The sequence below is a fragment of the Tenrec ecaudatus genome, chromosome 2 (genome assembly GCF_050624435.1).
Source record: "Tenrec ecaudatus isolate mTenEca1 chromosome 2, mTenEca1.hap1, whole genome shotgun sequence".
Taxonomy (NCBI): Eukaryota; Metazoa; Chordata; class Mammalia; order Afrosoricida; family Tenrecidae; genus Tenrec; species Tenrec ecaudatus.
Window position 1 is genome coordinate 287,028,932 of NC_134531.1, and position 27,679 is coordinate 287,056,610.

At 40.6% G+C, this 27,679-nt stretch overlaps 1 protein-coding gene across 16 annotated transcripts in view; it reads left to right on the forward strand.

The window, feature by feature from the left end:
- The window catches only part of ZBTB20 (zinc finger and BTB domain containing 20), a 968,716-nt gene that overhangs the window by 625,163 nt on the left and 315,874 nt on the right, over window positions 1-27,679 (forward strand). The window lies entirely within an intron of this gene.

Consider the following 27,679-nt stretch of genomic DNA (forward strand, 5'->3'; position numbering starts at 1 on the left):
AAGGGAAGTCAGGAGCGATGCACAGCGAAAGAATATTCTGGTCTTCTAAAGATCATTTTGTTAAGAAAGGCATGGTTGCTTTTAAATGTTAGAAGCCTTCCCTGCACCGTTGGAAAATATTTGTCACACCCTCTTCTTTATTCTTCTGCGTTCATGGTATTGAACGGAAGAATGCGATGAGAATCCTTATTTGGATCCAGAGAGATTTTATCATTCTGACAGAGGAAGGCTCGGTGACTGTCCTCACGGTGTTAAACCCAAATATAGAATTATCCTCCGTGTACGAGGCTCTGATGGGGTGTGTTGTGAGAAGTTGTCAGAAGAGCGGGATAGGGTTGGTTGCATCCTGTGTGATAGGAGACAGGCAGATGAGTCAACAGGCTGGTTTTTGTAGCCAGGATCTGCCTTCCTTCTCCTGGTTAATAGCTCAGACTCCCCCTCCCAGCAGTATGTCGGTTAGAATGTGTATGTGTCCTTTACCATAAGGCAGCTACTGAGCTGCTGTCCTCGGTGTGCTTGATCCGACTGTTCGCTTTCTCGCTCTCTCTCTCTCTCTCTCTTTTTTTCCAATTTCAAGAATCTGGCGTGTTCTAAAATATTAAGAACAGGAAATTTTAAAAAACAAAAGACAACATGGTGGCCATAAAAGCTTTTGACTGTGTGGCAGCATCTGAACTGAATTGCTCTTGAGAGGGAGGGAGGAGCCTTTGATGTTCCAATATGGTTCTCATAGGCTAAATCTTCCAAGAACCACAACCCAGCCTAAGGGGCACTTATTCGATGTTCTTAAATATTTGTAAAGAGATGCCATTTTATTGTTTTAATTGTTCTTGCTATTAGTACATTGCCAGTAGATTCCTTCTGAAAGTTAAAAATGCTTTAGCAATAGTTCATTTTTTTAATTTAACCAGATGTGTCTGTGGTGTGCACTCTTGTTCAAGCTGGTAAGATGCTCCAACATATTACACTGATACTTGGTTTTGGAATTTTGTTTGAAACTCTGAGTGATTTAGAGTCTGAATCATAGACTCATGTGTATTCATATAGCCAAGATTCGGCAATAGTTTCACCAAGGGCTATCAGTGATCTCCATGACCAAAAATTCCACTTCCTGTCACAATTCCTTTAGCTTGTGTGGCATAGCAAATGCCTCAGTTGTCTTTGTGATAGGTAGCAGTCTCAGAGCTCTCGTATAGCCAATATGATAAAGAATTCATGTATTATATAATAGCAAAGGTTGCCCATTTCAATTAGAACATATCAGTTAGAACTATCCCATTTGCATGTTTAATATTTCTTGGGTATTTTCCATTAGGCCTCGTACTTTCTAAATAAAGAAGTTGAATGGGAATATGGTTTTAAATTATCTTAAGATATGGTATAAAAGTGTTATGATTTCTACCCATTACCACCAAGGCCTACAAAGGAAGTTGTGCCTCCCTTAATTAAACTCAGGCTGCACAGGTTCCCAGGAGAATTATCTATTGGTTTTCGGTAGGGTCTCTATTAGGAAAACATTGAAGGATAGCTAGATCTCTGATACTTTGAAAATATGTTATTGAAATCTCCTATAGTGACTTATGCAATTTTATAACAATTCTAAGCAGAAAATTATTACACACAAAATATCGAAGGGTATCTCTCAAGGGATGCCATTTTAAAGATATGGCCTAAGAGACTTCTTTCCAGTCAAGCATCTGGAATCCCCATGGGTAAGTTGAAGCGTATTAAAAGTCAGAACCTGCTCAGTACACCTCTGACAAAAACAGGCAAGACAAAAGTATATCCCTTTGTGCTTAAGTAATACCTGGTATTTTCAATGTAGACATTGCAAACATTCTGTTTCCTTGTGCTCATCCTAAAACTTGAATTATTCTTTCAGGGAATGCATGTTAGAAAAATGTGTTTTCTGGAATGCAAATTTTAGCTGGAGCACTTTCTATATGTTAAATCCATTAGGCAAGTTTAATACAAGTGAAATTTCTAAATAACAAAAAATTTTTGGTTATTTATAATGAGAAATTATTTTCTCCTATGTACACTGAAATGTCATTTGGTATTTATATGATTTTGGCAAAAAGATAAATATGTTTTCATGGTTAAAAAAAGATCAGTCTTTATATCAAGATTTATGTGTTATCTTATACAATTATTAGAAGTATGACCCCAAACTACCCAGACTTATTTGCCTTTGAAGTCAATTAAATATTTAGTACACTGTAACTGTAAGTGAAGTGTAACTAGATTTGATCACGCTGAAAATGCAGAAATTTCATATAAATATTATGAACAATATAAGCAAATAGTAATATTTGGCCAGCTGAAAAATTGAAAATTGTATGTCATCAAATACACATTTTAGGTTGTAGGCCTAAAATCTGTGATGCACCGTTTAGATATATTAATTGCTATAGGTATAAAGTAGCTTTAAAACTAAGTAGAGAGAAATTAAATTGCTATTCGTTATCCTAAAATTAGAATATATTTAATGAATTAATTATATTTTTCAAGGATTAATACATATATAAGTGATCCAGTATAGTCTATTTCTCAGAAATTTCATTGTATGTTCAGTATTTTAATGCTATATTCACTTATCAGCATCAGCTTCTATAATTTTCCAAATACCATTTTAAGACACTCAGGCAAATCATATTCTAGCCTGGTCACATTTTCTCTCTGAAGTTTTCCATGTTAACCCAAAATGCAAGTATTTGGTTCCCTTTGACACTTATAATACTTATAAAACATACATCTTTTATTTGAGAAGTCCTTGGATCATAAAAATAGCTAAATACTGACATCCACCCCAAAGGTCGGTGGTTCAAACTTATGGAGCAGAGCGGCTTCCTAAGGCAGCCGGCAACGTGCTTCCCAAAGACCCCAGGCATGGAGACTGTAGGGAGCAGTTCTACCCCCCACCCCACCTGGGGTCACCGTGAACCAGAGCCAACTGGACAGCAACAACCCTTCTCTCTAGATCTTAGTTTGTTTGGTTGATATACGGGTTGTCACGTCAATTATGTTTATTCTGTCTTCTGAGGCTCCTCTGGGTAGACTCGCGCTACCTCCCAACCAGCAAACACCGAAGTGTGTTAACAGACGTGGCTATACCGAGTTGTCCCTCCTGGTAGTTCACACGGCTATTTTCTCTGTATGTAAGGCTTGGTACATGGTTAACAGGTAGCTATTTGTATTATATTAATCACCCAATGCCAGCCTGTCTCAATGTCAATGAAGAAACAATGATTAAGTGAATCAATGGAAATATCATTGTGATTGCATAAACAGTGAATATGCTTTACTTATCTTTATTGAAGAAGCACATCCAGAAAACAAATAGAGATTCTTTTATATTTGAGCCCCTTCAAACTCCCACATTACATCTTCAACAACTTAATAGCATCCCCCACCATTTGTTAAGCTACTCTATAAAAGCCTCAGAATTACTGGTTAATTATAGTATTCCACCCAATTTCCAGGACTCGTGAGGGTGACCAGATAACTAACCCGGGCTGATCATGAAACTTGTAAGTGCCTGGTATGTCTACAATGTTTCATAGGGATGAATGGCCCTGCCAGTGTGCCGATACTTGCTCACAGTCAGCAAGTGGTTCTTCCTTTCCTCAAACTCAGCACCCAAGGTGCTCCGTCTGATGATGGCAAGTGTGAAGGGTGTGGAAACTGGCTGTGACTGCCCTGAGACAGACTGGCAGCACAGTAAAGAGCTGGGGCCAGAAAACAAGCAGTCAAATCATTGTACTGTCTCAGCAAGCACTAATTAAATTCTTCACCTGACATAAATAATAGCAGAAAGTAACCAAGTGCCATGGTTTCTCCTCAATGAGTATAAAAATGAAGATTGGGGTGTGTGTAGCACAGTGCACCAAAGCATCTTCAAAGCTGACAGCATCAGAGCTGAGGGTATCGAGTTGAGCCATTCTCGAAAGTGTCCTTTGCTCAGTAAGGCTCCATCCAGCACAGCATACTGCTGACGTGAATCTCATCTGAGATGTAACTTCATATACTACAAATCAGCCCAATCCAGCGTTGACTTTTTAAATTTAAAAATATATTTAAAATTATCTACTCTGTAAAATATGCTATATTCATTGTATCTGTTATCACTGGTCAATCGACCACATCTAAATCTGTCTCCCAAATGGAATTCTTTTCTGGAGCTTTTAATGTAAGAGGAAATGTACCAGTTTGATTTCATCCCTTTTAATTTTCCCTGCTTTCCATCTAGTGAACTGAATTCCTACACATACGCAGCCAGAGGGAGAAAGAAAAATGATTCACAAAATGGATAATTAACCCTTGAACAATGGAAAGTTAACTCTCCATAGACATGCCAAAAAGAAGCCTGAAATGTTTTGCTGTTGAATCTGTTCTCCCCTGGGTGTTGACACATAGAAGACATCTCCATTAGTGTAAACTTGGCACCGAACAACCTGCTCATCCTACAGCTACAAACGCCACACTCACCCTTGGTTCAGTTCTTTCTGGCAGAATTTGTATCATGATGTCCTCTTGGGTAGTCATGTGCAAACCACTCTGAGGGGGAAAATTGTATGAGTGCCTAAACCACTTTTGAAAGTGAAAGGAAGGGGTCTGTTTTATGAAAAGAACCTAATAAGGAAAGACACAAATTGTACTAAAAAAGTATTAGCACCTTGCACCTCCTGCTAATTGCCTCCCTCTTCAAGAGGAACCAAAATAGTGCAGTCAGTGTTGGAAGTTCATCTGGAACAGGGTTCACAAATTCAGTAATAGCTATCGGGCAAAGAATTGTCTCTACCTTTCAGTAGTGAATTGAAGAAAAGCAACCCCCTAACTACCTGGGTAGCCTTAATGTAGGCTCCTAACCTATGTGGGGCTCATTACCTCATCTGTCTAATGAAGATAATAGTTCCTATTCAACCTCTCTGTGCTGTTGTGAGGATCTGATTACAAAGACAGTTACTTTATTGCATTCATTAAACGTGGATTTTGCATTAATTCATTCTCCCATCTATTTGTTAATTTAACAAACATTTTGAATCCCTACTATGTAGTCAGGTATTGTGCTAGAAGCCAAAGATTGAGTCATTTATTAGCAAGTATGTACTAAGCACATGTGTACCCACCCTTATACTAGGGGCTGGGAGTACTGTATTCTCTGCGCTCCTGGTGCTTACTTTATAGGCTGGTGAGGAGGATGTATTTTCCTACTCTCTTTTTCCAAAAACATTGTGACGTCCCTTTGTATAGCTTATCAGAGAGTGGGAAGTACTGCTATGGAGAAAATTGAAGGCGAGTGTGTGTGCGCGTGTGCACGCGCATGCGTAAAGACTCTGGCTGTAATTTTACATTATGTAGAAAGGAAAGGCCTCATTGAGGTAATGACATTTGAGAAAAGAACCGACAAAGATGAGTTTTGTGGATCATATTTAGCAAGGCCATCTTTAGCCGTGACATCCCTAAGTGCAAAAGGTGTTAAACTGGTGCTGGGAGAGGAAGTGAGGGAGGGAGCAGAGGGACCTGGTCACAGGGATCTTACATGCCTTGCTAAAGGTGTTGGTCTCTCTTGTGCTATACGTCATCGACATGAGACATGACATCAGGGCACTTACTAGAAGAGCGACAGCAAGAAAAGCAAGTTGAGGTAGTCTGATGAGGACATGTTATCAATGAAAGGTGTTCAAGAAATGCTGGGTGCAGAAATTTGTGAGTGTTTAGCTGAATGTATGTTAGAGTGGAGGGCCAGGAAAAGTTTCACAGAAGAGCTAATAATATTCATGCTGGGCCTTGAAGGAGTTTCCTAGAAGATCAGAGGGATGGTGAACATTAAGTAAGAGGATCAGCAGGGACAAAGAGACTTAAATAGGAACCCTGAGTACCACTGATGTTTAGTAGAGAGTTGGAGAGAAAAAGATGCTTCAGATGTAGGCAGGGATCAATCATATGCAACCTGATTGCCATGCAAAGAAGTTTTAACTTCATCGTGTGGCCTTTGGGGAGCCTTTGAAAGGTTTTAAGCAGAGAAGGTTAATGATCATATTGTGTTATGGAAGATCACCCTGGCAGCGGGGTGGAGAATAGATTGGAGGAATGGGAGGAAAAGGGGCATGAAAATGAGTTAGGAGGCAACTGTAATTGTTGAGATAGGAAACAATGAAGCACTGAACTAGGACAATAACTGTGGGAATAGAAGAGAGGAGACAAGTTTAAGAGATAAGAGACAGAATGGACACAATTTAATAACCTATAGGCTGGGCACTGAGGGGGCAAACATAAAATAGAAGAAGCATTCTGGATTACTCCCAGGCTTCTGTGTGGTACCAGGAAGCAGGGTAAGCTATGAAAAGGAGAACGAGGTTGGTGAGGCTGGGGAAGGTAGTATTTCCTTGTGACTGGGTTATTTTGGGGGCTTGGGAAGTGGAATGTTCATACTGGTTAAGGAACAAAGATAGCTGGTCACATAATCAAAAGAAAACCAACACCAAAGAAAGCCAAAGCTGTTGCCGTGGAGTGAATTCTAATTCACGGTGACTGTGTATTATATCCTCCCCATGGGTGCCTTGACTGCAGGATTTAGGGAAGCAGATGACCAGGATTTTCTTTCACAGGACCCCGGGGTAGGTTTGAACTACCAACCTTTAGACTCAACTCACTGCCATAAGTCAATACCAACTCATAGTGACCCTATAAGAACAGAGTAGCACTGCCCCTGTGCATTTCTGAGACTGTAACTCTTAATAGGAGTAGACAGCTTCCGAGGAAGCTAGTGATTTCGAACTGCTGACCTTGCAGTTAGCAGCCCAACATGCTGCACCTCGGAGGTACCTGCTTTTAGACTAGTTGAATGTAAACTGTTTGTGGTACCCAGGGACTCACTGTCTGGGAGGTAATCAGATCTTAATCAGGGATGCTGGAGAGAAGTCAGGGAAAGGGATTTATGGGTACAGCAGTCATGCCATCATCGGGGTAGTTGCTGGAATTAGGGAGTGGACCTTTCTTGGGGATATATTGAAGAAAGCAAAAATGAGCAGATCCTGAAGGAGAGCCCCATTCCTGGAACAGCCAGAGAAAGAGGAGCCTGCAGAGAAGATGATTCTGAGCAGCTATTATGTGCCAATCTCGGTGCCAGATGGTGAAGAACCAAGATGACTGGCACTCAGGTTCTGCCCCAGAGGTGCCTACAGTTTCAGGAATCTAGGAGGTTGTCATTCCTGCCATTACCAACTATGGGACAAGGCTGGGTGAGAGAAAATCCCTAAGCCTGACAGAGAAAGTTGTACAGAATATTGTATTACCTTCAAGGGAGACTATTATAAGGGCAAAATCCTGGAAAGTTTGCTGCATTCATTCTTGCTGCACCGTTCATTTCTGATTTCTCTGTGTATGCGTATGCTCCAGTGTTAGCATGGGTTTAAGCTATTGGCAAAACAAGCCAGGTGTAAATTATGGTAGAATTGAAATCGATAGTGCTTTGAAGCACTGGAGTGCCCAGTTCACATCAGGGCGTGCGTCTGTGTTCACTGAAACATAGCTATCAAGTGCACCCCGAGTCATTAGATATGTTATCCAGCGAATAACAGCATAATGACATTTTAGCAGAGCAGCCTTATGATAAATTCTGCTTTAGTGAAACTCCATATACAGAGCAATTTCTCCTGGCCGTGTACATTGCATGGCAAAGAAAGGATATCCTGCTGCGTATCAGAAGGCTGTAATTTCATTTAGGGGTTCTATTGACATCGTAAACTGCAAGAGCAGAGCTCAAGTGGCTATTTAAGTCATAGGACTTCAAGCTAAAATTACTGCCTCCTCCTAATCGCCACCTCCAGGGGACTTCTGCCTATACGTCTGTGCTTTATGTTGCTATCTTGGTGACTATAAATATTCAATCACTCTAGGGACTGAGGTGAAAACCTAGCCTAATAAATGACAGGTATCTGTCACCTTTGCAACCGGTTCAGCTTAATGGCTAAAGTGAAAAGTCATCTCTCTCACTAAAGGTCAGAAGCTGAACGAGGCTAAAAACCCCGGACCAAGTTCAGAGTAGAAGTGGCTTTTGTGGGTTGTGTTTGTTTGGGCTCTTAAACCTGCTTCAGGACATTCTCTTCTGTTTTGGTCAGGATCCTCCAGTTGCTGGATCTGGAAAAGGAGGGGTTTTAAGATGGACTGGTACTGGATGTTTGTAGACTACAAGCCCTTTGCCCTATTCTTTCACCTCTCTATCATGCCCTATGCTGTCTTTTGAAAATAATAGTACTGTGTTGTCTAGGGGTCCTGCAAGGTATCTGTAAAACCATGCCTGATGAAAATTACTTCCTTGATATGTAATGAGGTCATTTTTCCTTGAGACACAGTTGAGTTGAAAACAGGAAGTCATATTTGGAAATGATGATGGCAACATATGTACAAATGTGCTTGATACAATTGATGTATGGGTTGTTATAAGAGCTGTAAGAACCCCCAATAAAAGGATTTAGTAAATTTTTTAAAGAAAGAAAATAGGAAGTCTTATTAGGTTTCATGCTTACACTTTGGGAAGTTATCAAATTTTACTTAGTCTCTGATGCTCTGAAATTGACCCCAGGAGATCAACAAGAAAAACTGAAAGCTGAGTGTGTTTCTCTTTGATTTTCAAGGGAAATTCATGTCCCCACTCCCACATGAATGAGTGAATGCTATAGTCCAGCCTTTTTTCAGTTCATTATGATACTGGTCTTTCTTTTCTTTTTTTTTTTTCTTTTCTTTGTTTATTTTTTATTTATTTATTATTTTTCTCTTTTCTTCTTTTACATTTTATTAGGGACTCATACAACTATTACCACAATCCATACATATACATACATCAATTGTATAAAGCACATTCATACATTCCCTGCCCCAATCATTCTCAAGGCATTTGCTCTCCACTTAAGCCCCTTGCATCAGGTCCTCTTTTTTTTCCCCCCTCCCTCCCCAGTCCCCCCTCCCTCATATGCCCTTGGTAATTTATACATCGTTATTTTGTCATATCTTGCCCTATCCGGAGTCTCCCTTCCCCCCTTCTCTGCTGTCCCTCTCCCAGGGAAGAGGTCACATGTGGATCCTTGTAATCAGTTCCCCCTTTCCAACCCACTCACCCTCCGCTCTCCCAGCATCGTCCCTCACACCCTTGGTCCTGAAGGTATCATCCACCCTGGATTCCCTGTACCTCCAACCCTCATATGCACCAGTGTACAGCCTCTGTCCTATCCAGCCCTGCAAGGTAGAATTCGGATCATGGTAGTTGGGGGGAGGAAGCATACTGGTCTTTCTTTTCTAACCTGCATTGAGAGTCAGAGTTTCTGCATACTTTCTTAAGAAGGACTCAGAGCAGAATCGCCAAGATTCAGGAAATTACAGTAAAAACAAAACTAGCGATGGCTTCTCATAAGGTAATGCTATTGTATGGCCCTCCGATGACTCCTGTGTCCCCTGCAGAGAGGTGGAGAACTGGACCACCCTTAATGGCTGACTGAGACAGAATTTTTTTACTTACCTCCTTAGCGTGCCTATTATTGTAGTCCTTCATCACAGTACAACTTTATTGCTTAAATAGTACAATTAAAAATTAAGATCTATAAAAGACAAATCTACCTCATCTATTATCTTGATACTTTCATTATATGCCTGAACAACATAATATGCCTTTGTCATATTCCCGAGAAGCTGCTGCTCTAGTAGGAACACACGCAAATCATTTTGATCCACGGGAATTTTTTATTTTAAGTCATGAAGGCATCCCTTCTATTGGTCTTACTTAGCCAACATGTTGATGTTGTTGCTGCTGCTGCTGCTGCTAGGTGCCCTTGAGTGTCCTGACTCATAGCAACCCCATGCACCACTGATCCAAACACTGCCCAGTTCTGTGCCATGCTCACAAGCATCTCTATGTTTGAGCCTATTGCAGCCACTGTATCAGTCCATCTCCTTGACCTTCGTTCTTTTTCCACTGACCCACTTTGCCCAGCATGATGTCCTTTTTCAGGGTCTGGTCTCTCCAGATAACATCCACAGGATGTGAGATGAGGTCTGGCCATCTGGACTTGTAAGGCGCGTTCTGGCTGTGCAGGTGTGTTGGTTCCGGCAGTCTATGGTTGCTCTGTACAGCAGAGAGGTGAAATGTGCAGGAGACCTGGATTCTATCATGTACAAGCTGTGGGAACTTTGGGGAAAATCACTTCATTCGCTATGCCTTGCTTTCCTAATATATAAATGGGGGCATCAGTGTAAGACATGAAAAAAACAATAATAACTTGTAAATTGTCAAGGGTTCATGAGGGAGGGAGGTGGGGTAGGGAGGGGAAAATGAGAAGCTGATACCAACGGCTCAAGTAGAAAGAAAATGTTTTGAGAATGATGATGGCAACAAATGTACAAATGTGCTTGGCACAGGGATGGATGGATTGTGTAAGAGTTGTATGAGACCACAATAAAATAATTAAAATAATAAACTAAAATGGGGACAATAATAATAACAGCTTCTTTACAAAGTCATTGTGGTGAGTAAGTGAACTAATAAATATCAGATTTCAATCCAGTACCTGGTGTATCTGCATAGTGAGCCCTTAATTAACACGAGCTGCTCTCATCAGCACCATTATCCTCTCCGTTCCATTCCTTGTGCTGTCAGGGCATGGTGAATACCTAATGTTAACCTCGGAATGCTTGCTTGCCACTTGTTAATCTTAGCGTTTCCCTAAGCAGAAACTTATAATTCATCCATTTTGTTGGCTGTGGTACTGAGTTCAGCCTTGATACCGGTTTCAAGAACATGATACAGATTCACTAAGCTGCTGGAACTTGCTTCTATTGTCTGCTACCCATAAACCAAACTCACTGCCATTGAGTCTATTCTGACTCATTGTAACCCTGTAGGACAGGGTTGAACTGCCCCCTGTGAGTTTCGGAGACCATAGAAAGCCTCGTGTTTCTTGTGCAGAGCAGCTGGTGGTTTCAAACTGTTGACTTGTGAATAGCAACCCACTGTGTAACCACTATGCAGCCAGCGTCCATGGCCTGCTCCTCGGTTGTTACAGCTGTCTTCTGGATCCAGGAGGGATCTCATGTCCACTCCTGGTTCTTACAGGGAATGAGATCCTTCCTTCTGCTTCTCAGAGGGCCCATTGGATACAGAGCAGGAAGCATGCGAGGGAAGCCTGCTGACAATTACCCACAGGTGAATCCTATCAGTACCTTCTCTCTGCCTTCTTATCAGAACCAGGCAAAAAATGGATATTTGATAGGAATAAAGACTTGGCTTAAAGAACCACATTAAATAACTGCCTCCTGCAAGCCTCTAACTCTCACCAAATGATATTAGGACCTGGAAAAGTAATAATAAAGAGCATCAATTAAAGCAACTCACCTATATCCTCCACAGTGAATCCCATCTCATTGCTTAAGTTCTTTACTATCTTCCCTCTAAATTGTTCTGTAAGGCAGGATCAAGTCCAGGTCCGTCGACTGGCTTATCCTTTTATTTTCACTTTTTGTTTTAATAGTTTTATTGGCACTTCGTCCACATATCATACAATACAATAGTTCGGTCATATCAAGAAACATTGTACAGCCATTACCACAGTCAATCTTAGCACATTTTCTTCTTTCTTGTACTCTTTATTTGTATAACTGGTAAAAATACACAAGACAAAACATTCTCCAATACAACACCTTCCACATGTATATTTCAGTGTCATTGATTATACTAGGTTATGCAACTATGACTGATACCCCTTTCCAAATTAGTCCACCACTATTAAACTCAATGCCCACAAAGCAAAAACTCTTCCTCATTCATCCATGGTAGTCATTGGTCAACTTTGGTTTCTTCTGTCGTTGTTGTTGTTCAGTAGTTTTCTTCATATAAAATTCAGAAGCAAGTAATGAATAAATGGATAGATGAGTGAACGCCCTTCCCTCCCAGTCCCAGCTGCGTAATGTTCAAAATATTGACTTCATTGTCCATCTGAGTCACTTTTATCCTCGGTGATTGTTCCCTTCCTTCAATACAAACTCACTTAATTATTGGTGTCTTTTGTTTGGTTTGAAACCCTCAGCACTGACACCTAATCAATATATTGGCATATCCTCCTATCGACTTCATCTTTACCTTCCTAACTATGAGGATCATGCTTACAACTGTGATCTTCAGTCTGGGCTCTGCCTGTGCCTTCCTTCCTCATTGGCATTTTAATCTCTGTCTTGCAAGTGATTTATTGTCCATTGCATTTTAATCTGATGTCCTTGGCTCTAACCTTGATTTGATCTTCGTATCATGTTATCTTTTGGTCTTGTTATTTACATGCCCCTTTCTATATTTTATTATGAGGAAAACCACATTTATACCCATAAACAAATGAAAGCCAATGTCAAATCCCATCTTGAATACATAGTATAAAACAAACTTGGTGGACTATATGTTGTACCACTTGTTACATGTCCCACGATGTTCTTTATCTTTTTTCCCTGATGAACGTCAGAGATCTGTATCCCGGACTTGCTCAGTCGCCCAATACCTTCCAGTGCTAACAGCATCCTAAGATTACTTAATGCCAATTTTAAGAGAATAATGTTGACATTCGTGTGATTGTGTGTTTAATAGCAAATGTTATATACTGTATATCTAAAATGGATAATGAAAAGCCTTTTGATATGATATGCTCCAATATATTAGTATGCAAGACTGTGTGAAAATTCTCTCAGAGACTACTGATCCACTTAGAGGATTCTTGGCTCTTCCCTGTGCTCCCACTGTCTTAACTACAGCAAAAGAACTCTTCTCTCACCTTTTTCCCCTTCCTTCTGTGGGTCAACCACATATCTGGTAGGTAGTCTGTCATCCAAAGGAAGCCCAGGGGGAGATATATGCTAGCAGAGATTTCAAGACCTCCCTCAACTTCTGTCATCACACCTGAGGCTGTCCCCAAGACCTCAGAGACAGTTTGAGACTAGGTAGTAAGAAACTGTGTTCATTAATTTGTCTTTTGTTGGGTGCCTAGTTCAATCATCTTCTATCATTTGCCCCGTTGGCCTCTCTTTGCACGGTTACTAATATTTCTTGAAAGGTAACAAGTAGGTCAATATACCATTTCTGTGCTCAACTTCCTGTGGACCAAGAATTATATACACATCGCTCTGTCCATGTCTTGAGCAAGCTGCTTTACTTTAGAGTGTGGTTTTGGAGTGAATGCCTTCTCTTTCCTGCTAAGAGTTCCTTCTAGGTAGGATTGTGCCTACTTTGAACTTCTGTGACCCCGAGTACACATCTATGATGTTCTGAATATCATGGATTCTGAACAGAAGCTGTTTTCTATGGAGTTTCTACTCTGAGTTTTAACTTTTTAATATGAGAGATACCTCACAAGTCTACTCTCCCCAGTCTGTTAATCCAAAAGAACAGACTAGCCCCAATTTTTCCCAGGTGGAGGACATGAAGTCGATGGCTCTGCTTGTTGAGCTGTCTATCAGCACAAGGCCGACTAGTATAATTTATAGGAAGGGTGTTTGGAAAATTCAATAAGAACTATCCGAGTCGGAGACCCATAAGCTTGCAATGGAGTGACAGGTTTCTTCCCTCAAACAGAGGTTGAGGGCGGCGTGTCAGTGCTTCCTTTTACCCACTTGTGAGTAATGGGCTCCACTCCATTAGTGGGTGAATGTGATATACCACTGGCAGCTATTATAAAGTTGCTGTCGGTCTCCGTGAGGAAGCTGTAAGTATACATAAATATGTACTTGGGCACAGATCTCTGTACTCATCTCTCTGTCAGTGAGAGCAGACAGGACTTAGCTCTTTGATGGAGAAGAAGTGCAGGTCAAGGCAGCACTCTGGTGCAGCTGCTGCTGCTACGAGTGCTTTGGCTGTATCCTCTGAGTCCTGAAGGCGGCTCAGGGAAACTTGTTAGGTGTTGTTCCAGCCCAACCCAGTAGACTCTCTCTAGCCACTGACATAATGAAAGAGACCTTGCGAATGTTAACTGTCGAGGGTCTCACAGCCATGGAGATGGACTCTCAAAGCCACGGGCATCTGCTATCTCCAACCTTTCACGTGTGCCTCCGGAGTCCACACATCTCTGCGGGTTCCAGGCACAGTCTCTCGTCCTGATCTGCTGTCATCTGATCCTTGTGGAGTTGTCCCTGGCAAGTGCATTTCCTGCTGCTGACTGCGTCACTCACTCTCTTAGTCACTCGAGACACATTTGCTCCCATCAGGAAAAATTACTGTGATTCAAGCATCTGGGGAAATAGTCTACTAAGCCAGGTGTTTATTTTAGGGACCATCACACTGTTACAATATAGACATCCTTGACCTTCGTCTCAATCATCTCAATATTCCGCCATGTGTCCTGTGAAGAAAATGGTTTGGTTTGCTTTGGTTCGGTTTTTCCCCTGCATAGTGAAAATATACCAGTATTGGTAAATGGAATTTAACATCGTTTTCGTATATTAACTGAGCAAAACAAGCAGAGCAGGCTTGTGTTTTTAATCTAAGCCATTTACCAGTTTAATTTGATAGTGGGAATTAATTGTGCAATTCTTAATGTAACCACAGTGCAACCGCACTTAACAGACATCCTTTTAAACCAAAATACAGCCATTGCCCCTCCCTTTTATGTACATAAGAGGACATGGTCCATTCTTTTCCGGAAAATTTAATTTTCCTACCGATTCTGGGGTGATTGAAAAGGCAGAGGCAACAATATTTCTGCCGGACTGCTTGGTATTTACCTAATCCAAGTCTGACAGAGAGCCATGCAGAAGTGCGCCCATCTTAGACAGTGTCTCCTGATAGTACCTTTCTGAAAGGAAAAGCAGACACGTTTTGTCTCTGAATCTGGAAGGCAATAGCCTCCCGCAATAAAAAGAGGTGAACTGATGTGAAAGGGTTCATTTCTACCCATCCTGACAGCATGATGCTTCACTGCACGGGTTGTGGCGGCTTTCTCTTTTTCCCTGTTTCTTGTTGTTTGTTTCTTAATGATGAGCATGTCTAGAATGCAAAACAGAGCAGACTGCAGATCTGAAGATCACCCAGCCAGGTAGAAATTAGTAGTTTGATCAACCAGACGAACAGAATGAAATAAAAATGGGGAGGATTATTAAACACTTCTATATAAATAAAGGATGTTGAATAACCATATACCTTAAAAATATTAATTGGGGGGTGTTGATCCTTGAAAGTGGTAGGTTGACATTTTCATAATTGTGTGGATGAAGTAGTAGGAATCCCAGTTGACGTTTGCCTAGTGCTGAAAACCCCAAATCTCAGTGACTGTGTCTAGAGCAATGGTTCTCAACCTTCCTACTGCCATGACCCTTGAATACAGTGCCTCATGTTGTGGGGACCCCCCAACCATAACATTATTTTCATTACTACTTCATAATTGTAATTTTACTACTGTTATGAATCAGGTGGCCCCTGTGAAAGGGTTGCTCAACCCCCCCCAAAGGGGTCGTGACCCACAGGTTAAGAGCCTCCGATCTAGAGCTTAAAGGGACATAAGAGTTCACAGTTTGCTGTGATGGTCCACACCTGCTTTGAAACACACAACAGGAACATTGAAGCAGTGAAAATGCTTTATCTGCTTTGGGAAAGCTTTCTCTCGTACACTGTTTCCCAAACATCCCTGTTCCTCAGAATCTTCACGGTCACTTATGAAATATGCACATTCCTGGGTCCTACCCAAGACATATGTGAATCAGAACCATCCATGAAAGGATCTTGGCATGAGGATTTGAAACAAGAAACACAATTGATTGTTAGGATCAGGGAAGTTTGGGAAATACTGCTCTCAAAGAGGGTTTTGGGGTTTTGTTTTTAGAGTGTCTAAAAGGATTAGATGATACATTAATCTATATAAAAGTTAGATTTTTTTCTTATGTTGTTCCTCCCAAGAATTCAGAGGTATTTCAAATAAGTGAAGGGACAGCTGCTTTTAAGACCAATAGCTTTATTTAAGCATCTTGTATCTCTCCCTCGCTTTAAGGCTTTGTATCGCCTCTCCCCACTTCCTCCTTTTAATAAAGTGTAGTTATTGGTCATCCCATAAAGAAAAAGAGTCTAGATGAGAAGTTTGGAAGCTGAGTTCTGGTTCTCCCTGGAGCACAGAGCGGTGTGACCATAACTAATCACGTATTTTCTCAATGATTCGGCTTTACATTTGAACAATGATGAGGGTGCACAAAATGTTTTAAACCATGTTAATGCTACATACTTATGAATTCCAACTGCCATGGCTAACCTTGTTTGGGGACCGTAACCATGTGTGTTTATTAGTGCGCTTCATGGGAATGTGTGTACATGTCTTGATGTGTGGGTCAGTACTATTTGCAGACTTTAAAGCCCAGTGGAGCCATAGTTTAAGATAATCAGTGCCTTGAGAAATGTATTTTTTATGTCTGGCTGTATTAGAAGGGTCTTCCAGGAAAAGTGTCGACATGGGTCTGTCATATTGGGAGCCACAGTATGGGTAGATTTGTTGGAAAAAAAATATTCGATGAAAGAATGCACAATCTAGTACTGATTATAGGCACTAGCACTTTCCAGTCCACAAAGGAATTAGAATTATAGAATCAGAATCTGCAGCTCAATGTTGAAGGGACTGCTGGTCAAAACAAGTTTTGATATACATACACATGACGATGGCTTGGAGTTTCCACAAAAGAACTATGCAATTGACTGGGGATGAGAGAAAAGGCAGGGGGGTGGGGGGCGGGAATGTTGCTTCAATAGTTCAAAGGTGAGGATAGAGAGGTGTCTTGGTGGGGGGTGCATTTCCTCAACTCCCTTGCCAGCTCAGCGTGTCGCCAGGGTAAATACACAGGTGACGCTGGTCTCTCCCCTCATGGCGAGAAGCCCTAGGTTTCCTTTCCTTCGTCCATGTGAGCAGTGGGCAGCCTCTGCCTTTTGATCACGCTGACTTTGTACATGACATGACTGAACTCAGCTGTGCCAAACATCCTTGAGGAAGTTGACATTTGTGTACTTTGAAAGGGAAAAAAAGAAAAGTGAATCCCAACTGCTTCCTCCTGCCCTTTTGATTAAGAGAACGGTAAGTCAGCAGGAGAGGTGCTACTTTTAACAAGCAGGGTGTGCGGCCGCTGATTGGTATCTTTCTTTGAAAAAAAAGTAGAAAGATTGATGTTAAACAACACTAATCAGAGTTGATTACGGGGACTAAATGAATTCATTGATAGGAAAGAGCCATGGTTCCAGAAACAACAAAAGAGATTAAATAATAGCCAGGGGAATGGTGTTTGGAAGAGTTCTGCCCCTCTTTGACAACCAAGAATCAGCAACCCAGCTCTGTAACCGCTCCTTGGAATCTGTTTCTCTGCACTGCTTTCTGCTGTACTTGTTAGCATGTGGTTTTCTGCTGGGGAAGCTCTTCTCTGAAGCTTTCCATGGTTGGCTCTTTCTTGCCAGTCAGTTCCCTGATCACTGCAGTCGCTGTAGTACACCATCAGGATCTTACCTGCCTCTGCAGTCTCCTCTCCGGCCATTCCCAACCACCACCCTGTGCTCTGTCCTGAACCACCTGGCGTGCCCGAAGCATAACATGTTCTGCCATACTCTGGACATGTGTTTCTCATCTACTACTTCTGCATGGTATCCCTTTCCACCCTGTCAAGCCCTGCCATCCTCCAAGTTTCAGGTCAGGCATCAACTCTCTAAACTTGCCACTGAGCCCCCTCTTCGTAGATCAGGTTCCCACGGCTCTGCTCGCCCACAGCTATCTGCTTAACTCGTGGATAGCAGCCACCCCTGTGGTTTAATTAGTTGAATATTTGCTTTCCCTTACCCACTAGACTGTGAAACCTTTGAGGACAGGTATTATGGCTTTTATCTTGGTATCTCTTAATGCCAACAAAGTTCCCAGAAAAATTGGGTGCTTAATGAATATATAATGAGTGAGGAGATGAACAAGTTGAAACCTCCTTACATACCTTCATATTTGAAAATCGCTGCCCAGCATAAGTAACAGAGAGCCCAAAAGAAGACATTCTTAGGCACATTGGATAATTCCCTGATGATCTGTTTACCCCCAAAAAAATAATGGAAAAAATAAAATGAGAAAATAAACTTAGGAACTTTTACTCCTGCTCTTTTCTGTGACTTCTAGGTTGTTCCAGATTGTGTTCTGTCTATAGCCTTTGGGGAAACAGCTGTTGAACTAATACCATTATTTCTGAGCAATTAATAAATGCATGGCCTACCTTACAAAAATTTGGCTTCGGGTGCTAAATTTATTATTAATTAGAATTTACTGTTTCTATAGGCTTCTCATTCATGAACAACCCCCCCTCCCCACTAGGTATTCAACAGGCATCATCACTAATTTTTGTAATATTGCAAAAGGGCAGGAGGACACAGATGATCTTACATAATCTTATCTGGACCTCTCTTATCTTTCGTTCACATTGCATCCTCAGTCTAAGGCTGTGTTCCACCTCGTGGTGACAATCTTATGCATGGTGAGGATATCACACAAGCATTTTAGATGCTTAATGAATACTCATACATGAGTGTATGGAACTCATTATTTTTAGTAATCTCATACACATAAATTCCTCACAGAAAATGTTTTACTTTTCCTAAAGAAAAGTAGACATCTCCACTCATTACATGACAGGGAAATGTATGGGGAATCACCCTACGCTTTTATAAGGAATTTGTCCCAACTAATTTATTGTTAGAACCTTTTAATGTCATTTTATATTTTACTTGTAACTCCACTGGGTTCAAACAGAAGACGCTGTGTAATAATATAAGAGTGCTCCAGGGAGACCTGGTAGCACAGTGTGTCATGCACCAGGCTGCTGACGACAAGCTAAAAGGTTGGAAACCAGCAGCAGCTACACGGGGGAGAGAGGAGACTTTTTGCTCCCATCAAGAGTTAGTTTCAGAAACCCATGGGGGCAGTTCTACTCTGTCCTATAGGGTCACTGTGAGTCAAATCAATTTGATGGCAGTGAGAATACTCCAAAGCTCTAGGAACAGAAGAAATGGAAACATTTTGTCTCAACATGGTAGAATTCTAAAGGTACCAAGTATTTTTTTTTTACCATGTTTACCCACATTTTGGTACCAGTCCCTAAGAGGTGAGGATGTACAGGAGCTCTTTGGTCATTGCTAAAATGCTAACCACTCGGTCAGCAATGCAAAATCACCAGCCGCTCCTGGGAGACAGAGGGGCTTCTACGCCCATAAAGAGTTGGTTTCAGAAACTCACAGGCGCAGTTCTATCCTGTCCTACAGGATCACTATGGAATGGCATCAACTTGAGAGCAAAAATGTTTTCTTTTTTTGTTATTCTACTGTAATTTTCACTTCTGTAGTTTTAAAATTATCTATGTTTCATTAAAGAGGTACTGTCTTTCTAGGGTCCAAAGTTCGAAACTACTATGTAAAAATGTCTTCCTGCGGAACTCTTCTTCCCATCGACCTCCTGCCCCTGTCCATTCCATTAGAGTAGCTTTTAGGAGTTTCTTAGATAATCTTACAATGTTTTCTTTATTTTAAAAAAATGCATTCTTACATTTTCTCACACAAAGATTAGACCTCTTTTCAACGCGTTGTCATTACATTTCTCAATCATCCATTCTCCAGTACGTCTTGGTGATATTTCCATACCCGTACACAGGCACCCAACTTAATCTTTTCCCCGGCTGTACCATATTGCACTATGTAAGTACATCACACAGGACTTCTCCTCAGACTTTCCCACTCCAGGTCTTTTTCACCCAAGAAAATTGTAACACCATCAAGCACTACCAGAAACATCTCAAATTCATTATGTGTTTGATTTTGAATTCTACTTTAGTGACTGGGCGTTCAGAAACTTTTCACTGTTGCCAAATTTGTTGTGACCCTCACATTCGGTTACATGGCCCCTGTGGGGTCACAACCCACATATTAAGAAGCTTTGATACAAGTCTACCATTCACAAATTATTTTTAACAGTGTGCCCAATGAACAGCCTTTTACATAAATCATGGTGGTGTGTAGGTTTATCTGTAGCATACATTTTGTTAAGTGGAATTGTTGGTCAGTATCATAGACATCTTGAATTTTGAGAAATGTTGTCAAATTTATCTCAAGAGGAGCTGTATAATTTAGCAATCCTACTGGCAATACATGAGATTGCCTGTTCTACCTCCAAACACTTAAAGTGTGTTTTGGGAGACCTTCGAATTTTTTTCAGTTGTATAGGTGAAAAATGGTATGTGGGTATAGTTTAAATTTTCATGTTTTTACACATAAGTGATGCTGAGCATCTTTTGCTATAAGGCCCTGGTTGTCAAGTACGCTGGCTCCCATAAAGAATTACAATCTTAGAAAGCGTATGTAGGGGTTTCTATGATTCAAAATAGACTAGGTATTAATGGGTTTGGTTTGTGGTTTAATAGTATTAATACTGATTTTTCTTTTTTGGTATCTGTATCTATCCTTTGAGGATTTGGATTTTCATTGTAAGTTTCTTACTATTGATATATTAAGGACATAAAGTAAAGTGAGGTTAGTTTCAAATATTTTCTTCTGATTTTGGCTTTTTAATTATGCCATTTAATTTTTGTCAAACAAAAATTTATTTTTATATAATCATATTTGGCAGTCTTTTCTATTATGACTTTTGGATTGTATGCCATAAAGCAGATAGTCCTTTGCAGACCAAGTTTATAAAAGGATTTATAGATAATTTATTTTAGTACTCTGATCATTTGAACTTTTATATTGAAATATATGATCTATTGAATGAAATTTTTAATCCAAGAGATATTTTTAGGATAAAAAGGGATTTGGGGGAAGAGAAGCCATTGTACTTCTAGAGCTTTGTGGAGCTGAGGCTGACCTATTATTATTTGCATAGCATTCCAAATTTCATTTCTTTCAATCCAATAGGATGTGATACAATTATGATGAAATAGAGCAATCTGCATTTTAAAATGAAAAATTAAGAACATTCTAATTGAGTCCTTTGAGTTGTTTATCTTTTCTCTTTCTATGTTGCTGTTTGTTTATTTCTGTGAGAAGGCCAAGTGCTAACAGAGAGGACATAGGATAATGGCAGAATTTATTGGTTCAGATTTCAGCACCCGATTCAGTTCAGCACAAAAAGCCCGACGATTGAAAATGACACAAAAGGGGGCACAGGCCCTGTTCTTGGAGTCAGACACCCTGAGCTTCTGTATCTCATGTTGTGGGCCCAGAGCATCTCTCGTTGCCATGACTCCCAGCTGTACAAAATGGGGGAAGGAGCTCTGTTATTTCAGAAATCGTAAGAGATCATTAAAAAAAATACTTTCAGTTCTAGAAAAGTCATTTTAAAGTTATTAAGTGGTGGTATTTTCCATCTATATGGACTGTGAATATACAGGGGAGGCTTTATGCCATTTGTTGTGTTGTTGCTGTTGTTGTTTTGGTCATGCTTCAGGTAATGATTGTTTACCTCTCTCTTTAATTTGGCTTCTTTTTCAAAAGTGTCTTTCACCACATATTTGTTCTAGATGCTTCAGATAGAGCTATGAAAACAGTCACTCAAAACCTTGTCTTCAAAAATCCAACACTCACAAATAGCATATAAAACACACGAGAAGTCAACAGGTACACTAGAGGAGAGTAAAGAGGTCAGGCAGTAAGTACTGGGGAGGAGTTGTTCTCTGGCGACAACAACAAAAAAGCCTCATTGTCATTGAGTCAATTCCAACTCAGCTGCCCTGTTGGACAGAGTAGAACTGCCCCTGTAGGTTTCTGAGACTATAAGTCAGTCATTACAGTAGAAAGTCTCATCTCTCTCCGATGGAACAGCTGGTGGTTTCTAACTTCTGACCTTGTGATCAGTCCAACATGCGCTCCCAGTGCCACTAAGGCACATGTCAGAACCAAACCATTTCAAGCTTTGGCCAGTGAGCATTCATTAAAGGGTATGTAGAGAGAATTCAGAGTTCTAAATATGCTGAAATATCGCTCCATATCAAGAAGAGAACCAGACCTGGATGTATATAAGTAATCATTCATGTGTGAATGTGGTGGTTCTATTCAAAGTCAAGTGACAGCTTCTGCCAAAATTTTCTACAGGTTTCTCATGTGCACCCAGGATACTAACTTCTCACATCTTAGTTTCTGCACCAGCCTTTAGGCACCTCGACACCATTGGTTACTAAGCATGAAGGACTAGCACGGATATGATTAGGACGTTCTGTTCCAATCTTGGGATATGATTGCTCTCGAATGATGAAGCTCGATAATCACAGCTGGGGTGGTAGGACTCACTAGGAGGACACTTTCTCTACGACTAATGTAGCATCTCCCCCTTGGAGCCTACAGTCTGTAAGACTTGGTTGGATTTTCATACTCTCTACCGAACTGAATTGTGCTGCTGGCGAAGAGTATTGATATGTACGACAGACTGCAAAAAGGACAAACAAATGTGTTTGGGAAGATGTATGACTAGAAAGCTCCTTAGAGGCAAACAAAGATGGTGAGACTTTGTCTCATGCACTTGGGCCATGTTGTCAGGAAAACCAGTGCCCAGAGAAGAACACTTGGTCAAGTATTGGAGCAGCGGAAGAGAGGAAGGCCCTCAACAAGATGGAATGGGAATGTGGCTGCAACAGTGGGCTCAAGCACAGGAACAATTGCCAGCATGACCGCGGGGGCAGTGTCTTGTTCTGTTGTGCTTAGGAGCTGTCTGGTCGGATCCTACTCAATGCCACCTACCAACAACAGCACAAGTGAAACAGCGAAGGCTATTGAACCATTCACCAAACTGTCTCCAGGGTGAGATTACTGACAGAGGGATGTTCTTTAGTTTGACATTCAAGTTCTAATTTACCTCTTCGATTTATTTCTTATTACTCCATTTCACAAACACAACGGTTTTCTTTTCCCAATGTGTGATGACCTTTTAGAACATGCTGTTCATTCCTTTGAAATGACTTTTCCTTCCTCTCTATGCTTGGTTTCCCCACTACCTACTTCTTTTTTTTTTTAAACATTTTATTAGGGGCTCATACAACTCTTATCACAATCCATACATAAATTGTATAAAGCACAACTGTACATTCTTTGCCCTAATCATTTTCTTTTTTTTTCTTTTTTTACATTTTATTAGGGGCTCATACAACTCTTATCACAATCCATACATATACATACATCAATTGTATAAAGCACATCCACACATTCCCTGCCCCAATCATTCTCAAAGCATTTGCTCTCCACTTAAGCCCTTTGCATCAGGTTCTCTTTTCCGAATTCTACCTTGCAGGACTGGATAGGGCAGAGGTTGTACACTGGTGCATATGGGGGCTGGAGGCACAGGGAATTCAGGGTGGACGATACCTTCAGGACCAGGGGTGTGAGGGGCGATACTGGGAGAGTGGAAGGTGAGTGGGTTGGAAAGGGAGAACTGATTACAAGGATCCACGTGTGACCTCCTCCATGGGAGATGGACGGCAGAGAAGGGGGGGAAGGGAGACGCCAGATTGGGCAAGATATGACAAAATAACAATCTGTGGATTATCAAGGGCACATGAGGGAGGGGTGAGCGGGGAGGGAGGGGAAAAAAAGAGAACCCACTACCCACTTCTTAATAGCAACTGATATTTAATGTGTGATAAATAAATGAATAGGATTCTGAGGTGGGGGTGAAAGAGATTCTATGGGAATGGGAATAAGCAAGAAGTGGAAGATAGTTTTGAATAGATCCTATAGTCTACTCATGACAGAATACTAAATGAAAATGTTAATGCATTTTCTTTGAATTCGTCTAAGGCCAGTGAGACTCTTTGGTGGCTTCTCTGGGTGCTGACATGCGCAAGATGAAACTTGAACCTGGGCTCTTTAGAAGTCATTCGTTTGAACTAGTGTAGACTATGTTGTCCTCTCTCACTGATACCTCTTGGCATGCTGAGACTGGATCTTGTTTCTTACTGAGCTCTCAAGATAAGAAAGCTAATAAACTTAGTAAGACTTTCCTATCCCTGATTACTTGAATCAAGTGTTTTCAAACATCCGTGCTTTTCTCAAAGTCTGGACAGCAGAAGGCTTATTTTTTAAATTTCATTCGTCCAGAATATTTTCCACCAGTGTAGGGATGTTCTGAGAAAGGGGACAAATCAAGAATTAATTTAAGAACTAGTCTTGGGCAGCCAAGGAAAGGCAAGCACCAAGATCCAACCGGTTGTTAGAATTAAGTGAATTGCAAGAGCATCCAGCTTGGCCTGGATCAGTAACATGACACACATATCTGATGAGATGAGGAGGAAGAAATAGCACTTGAATCCCAGAGTCAGGTTTAGTTATGAGTTGAAGTGAAGTCAGTACTATTTAAAGCCTTACTTTATTTATAGCACTCTCTGGTAAGTATAAGGTTCCCAAGAAAACAGAAGACATGGTCACGGACCCAGAAGCCTTTTGGTGTAGTGAATATGATAACTCTACCCCAAGTATTATTTCATGTCACAGAAGCTTGCAGCCAAACATACAGAATTAGAAAGAGCACTAATTAATTTACCTAATTGGAAATTTCAAATTAAAGGAAATTTCTAGCTATTATATATCACGTAAGGAATACGACATTCAGTTCTGGGTGCTTTGTTGCATCTAAATTCTGTTAGACTTCAAAACAAGACAAAAGGAAAGGAAGGGAATCTTTTTTATTTTTTTGGAAATTTGAAGTAAATTCAGAAAGTATGAGGTCCAAGGAAGCTGAAGGGGAGACCATAGAATCTAGAAAGTGCTGCCAACTCACAGATTGCCCCTAGTGTAACACCCATACGCCCAACCTCCACTTGAACTGCTGCTGCCTTACAGCAAGTTTTCAGCTCAATCTGTTAGGAATCTTTGCCTACAATATTATAATGTAATTGCTCTGTGATTTGATAATGGAAGTTAAGCCTATACATTTTCATAATCACCTTCTCTAGAACACATCCATTATGCAAAGGAGGGAAGCGTGTATAGCAATAATGATAATGTTTTATTTTAGGTATACTGTGTTTTCACTTATATTATCTCATTTGATTCTCACAATAAACCCTTGAAGTACTTGCTATCCATTTCAGAGGTAAGGAAAAGTGAGGCCTAAAGAAATTCTATAACATTTTATCTGAAACTGTGTTCTTTAACTCATCTCATGCTCTCTCCCCCCGCCCCCCCCCCACACACACACACATGCACGCACAGAAATAATAAAACCCCGGTCATGATTTGGACATGACCTGAGAGAAGAGTCATGTGAGGCTAACATAGAGAATTGCTTTAAGGAGGCTTTTAAATTTGCCTTATGTCGATTTGAGGCCTTCATCTGTCTTTTAGTAAATTTATTAGGTAAACCTTTTGACACTTCTAAGCCTAGGTTTTTCTCATCCATATAGTGGAAATAAAATGATAATAATAATAATAACAGAGGTATTTGGAGGATTAAAATAAATTAATGTAAGGTAACTGTCCAGCCCCTAGAAAGCAATCGTTGAGTTACCCCTAATACAAACAATCATTATTATCTTATTTTCTATGACAGCAAAGGTGGGAAAGCTCTTACCTGTGCTGAGAGGAGACGGTATTTAAAGGATGAACAGTAACATCTAGGTATTTTACATGAAAGAGAGGGTTTATACCCTTCCTTGGAAAGTGATCATCAGCAAATAAAGTAATAAATGGTGTCGTAATCATCAGGTCAATTTCCTAAAAAAATAACACCAGGCATGTCCATGTTCTGTGTTTTCAGCTTCCTTAGCCTTGGAAGTTTTAAGGCCGTGTACCTTGAAAGGACCTGTCTCTGTATACTCAGAGTAACAGAGTATCTGAATCCAGGGAAACAGTATAACAATTGTGGGGCATCATCAAGCCATGGCTTACAAGAGGAGGTGGCATAGGGACCATTCTTCTCCGAGGACACTAGCTGATGGAAGAAGAACCCTGTGATCACGAGGAGCATGACACACAGCCAGAGCTTCGCCACAAAACCCTGCTGACCAAAAGCAACATGGTAGCAGTGGGTGTCCCGGAGAGAACAAAGCAGAAATGGCACCACATGAGGCTGTTTGGGGTCCCCTCCCCCCTCCCACCCAAGGGAATGTAAAGAAACATCCTTCTCAAAATAGAGGGGAGAAGAGATGTTGCCAACTGGAAAGGACCCACCCACAAGCCTCGAGTGGATATTGCTGGTTGTTTGCATGCAGGAGAATTTGTACTTACACACTTTTAGTGCTTTCACATTTCTTAGAATTAATGGGAATTACTTTTATGTGATTTTTTTAGGATGTTTCTTTTTCAATATATATAAAGTTTTCTAATTCAGAGAAATTACCGGCTTTGGTAGACATATGGTTTGGAAATACAAACAAAGAGATAATATGTAATATAACATATATGTAGTTTTACTCCCTTAGTCATATCTTATATATCCCTATGGGAGGATGGGGGTGGCTTTGTATATTCCAGTATTTTTCATACATGCCCTCAATTTTGTTCCTGTTTGACGGATTGTACCAACATATAATTACATGTCCCACCCTCCACACAGACATCAACCTTTTTTCTTTTTGAACAGCTTTATAGTGTTTCTTATATGATTTACCACAGTGGTCTTAATGAGTTACCAAGTACTTTATGAAACTGTGACTTCTATACTCAGAATATTTTAACTTTTTAAAAATGTTTCTCAGGGCTAAGTTTAGAGTAGACTATACTATGTCTGCTTACTCTGTGTGGATATGGATGTAAGTATGACCTATGAAAGAAGGTTGCCCTAAACCGTAATGTTCAAATATGAAGATGCTCACAGTATGAGATGTCAGAATAGCCGCAGGCAAAGTGGACCGATCTCTTGGTGAACCTGGCCAAATCTGGCCTCACATGGGCGTGGGCATACTTGTCCAGGGCTTTCATGCATACACTGATGCCCGTGCCTGAGATTTTGCTGCCATTTCCATTTGAGTTAAAACTGATTTCATTTTGAAAAGAAAGCCATTTAAAACTAGGGAAATAATTATTTATTCCCATGTAAGGAAATCTAAATCCTTTCATGTTATCTCCCGACAGAAAGGTGTTAAGAAACCCCTGAAAAGTTGACACAAAAGCAAAGCCCCTTTTGAATACTGACCCCCCACAATTTTATTTTGCAAGTATCTGCTAATGTCCCAGGTACCCAAGACAGAGAGTTCATGATCAAATTTCTTTTGTATGAAAGCTCAGTGTGGTCCTAGTTCAAAGGGCAATTGAGGCTTTAGAAAACCATATTGCTGTCAGAGGAAAGAGAGAGAAAAGAAATCTTACCCCCACGTGCTTTTGAATAGGAGGAAGAATTTTATTTGTAGTCATTGGCATGACTGCTCTCTGTAAAATGTGGCGATTGCACAACTAATACAGCAAAGTAAATGCGCAAGCAAGCCATATTTTAACCTTGGAAGTGTGGCTGCTTTTAATGACACCGTGCATCAAGGTCAAGAGAAGGTGCCCTCAGCAGATGGAAGACTTTCCAAGTAAAAAGCTTAATTTACATTTAAAATATATTGAGTTACACATGGTTTCTAAAGAATACTTAGCAGTTCTAGTTTTAACCATGGCTCATTTCTGTTATCATGTGTCAAGTAGCTGACTTAGCTCATGTGTTTCCCTGGCTGGTGTTTGCAGTGGAAAGGCAGGAAGAGAGAG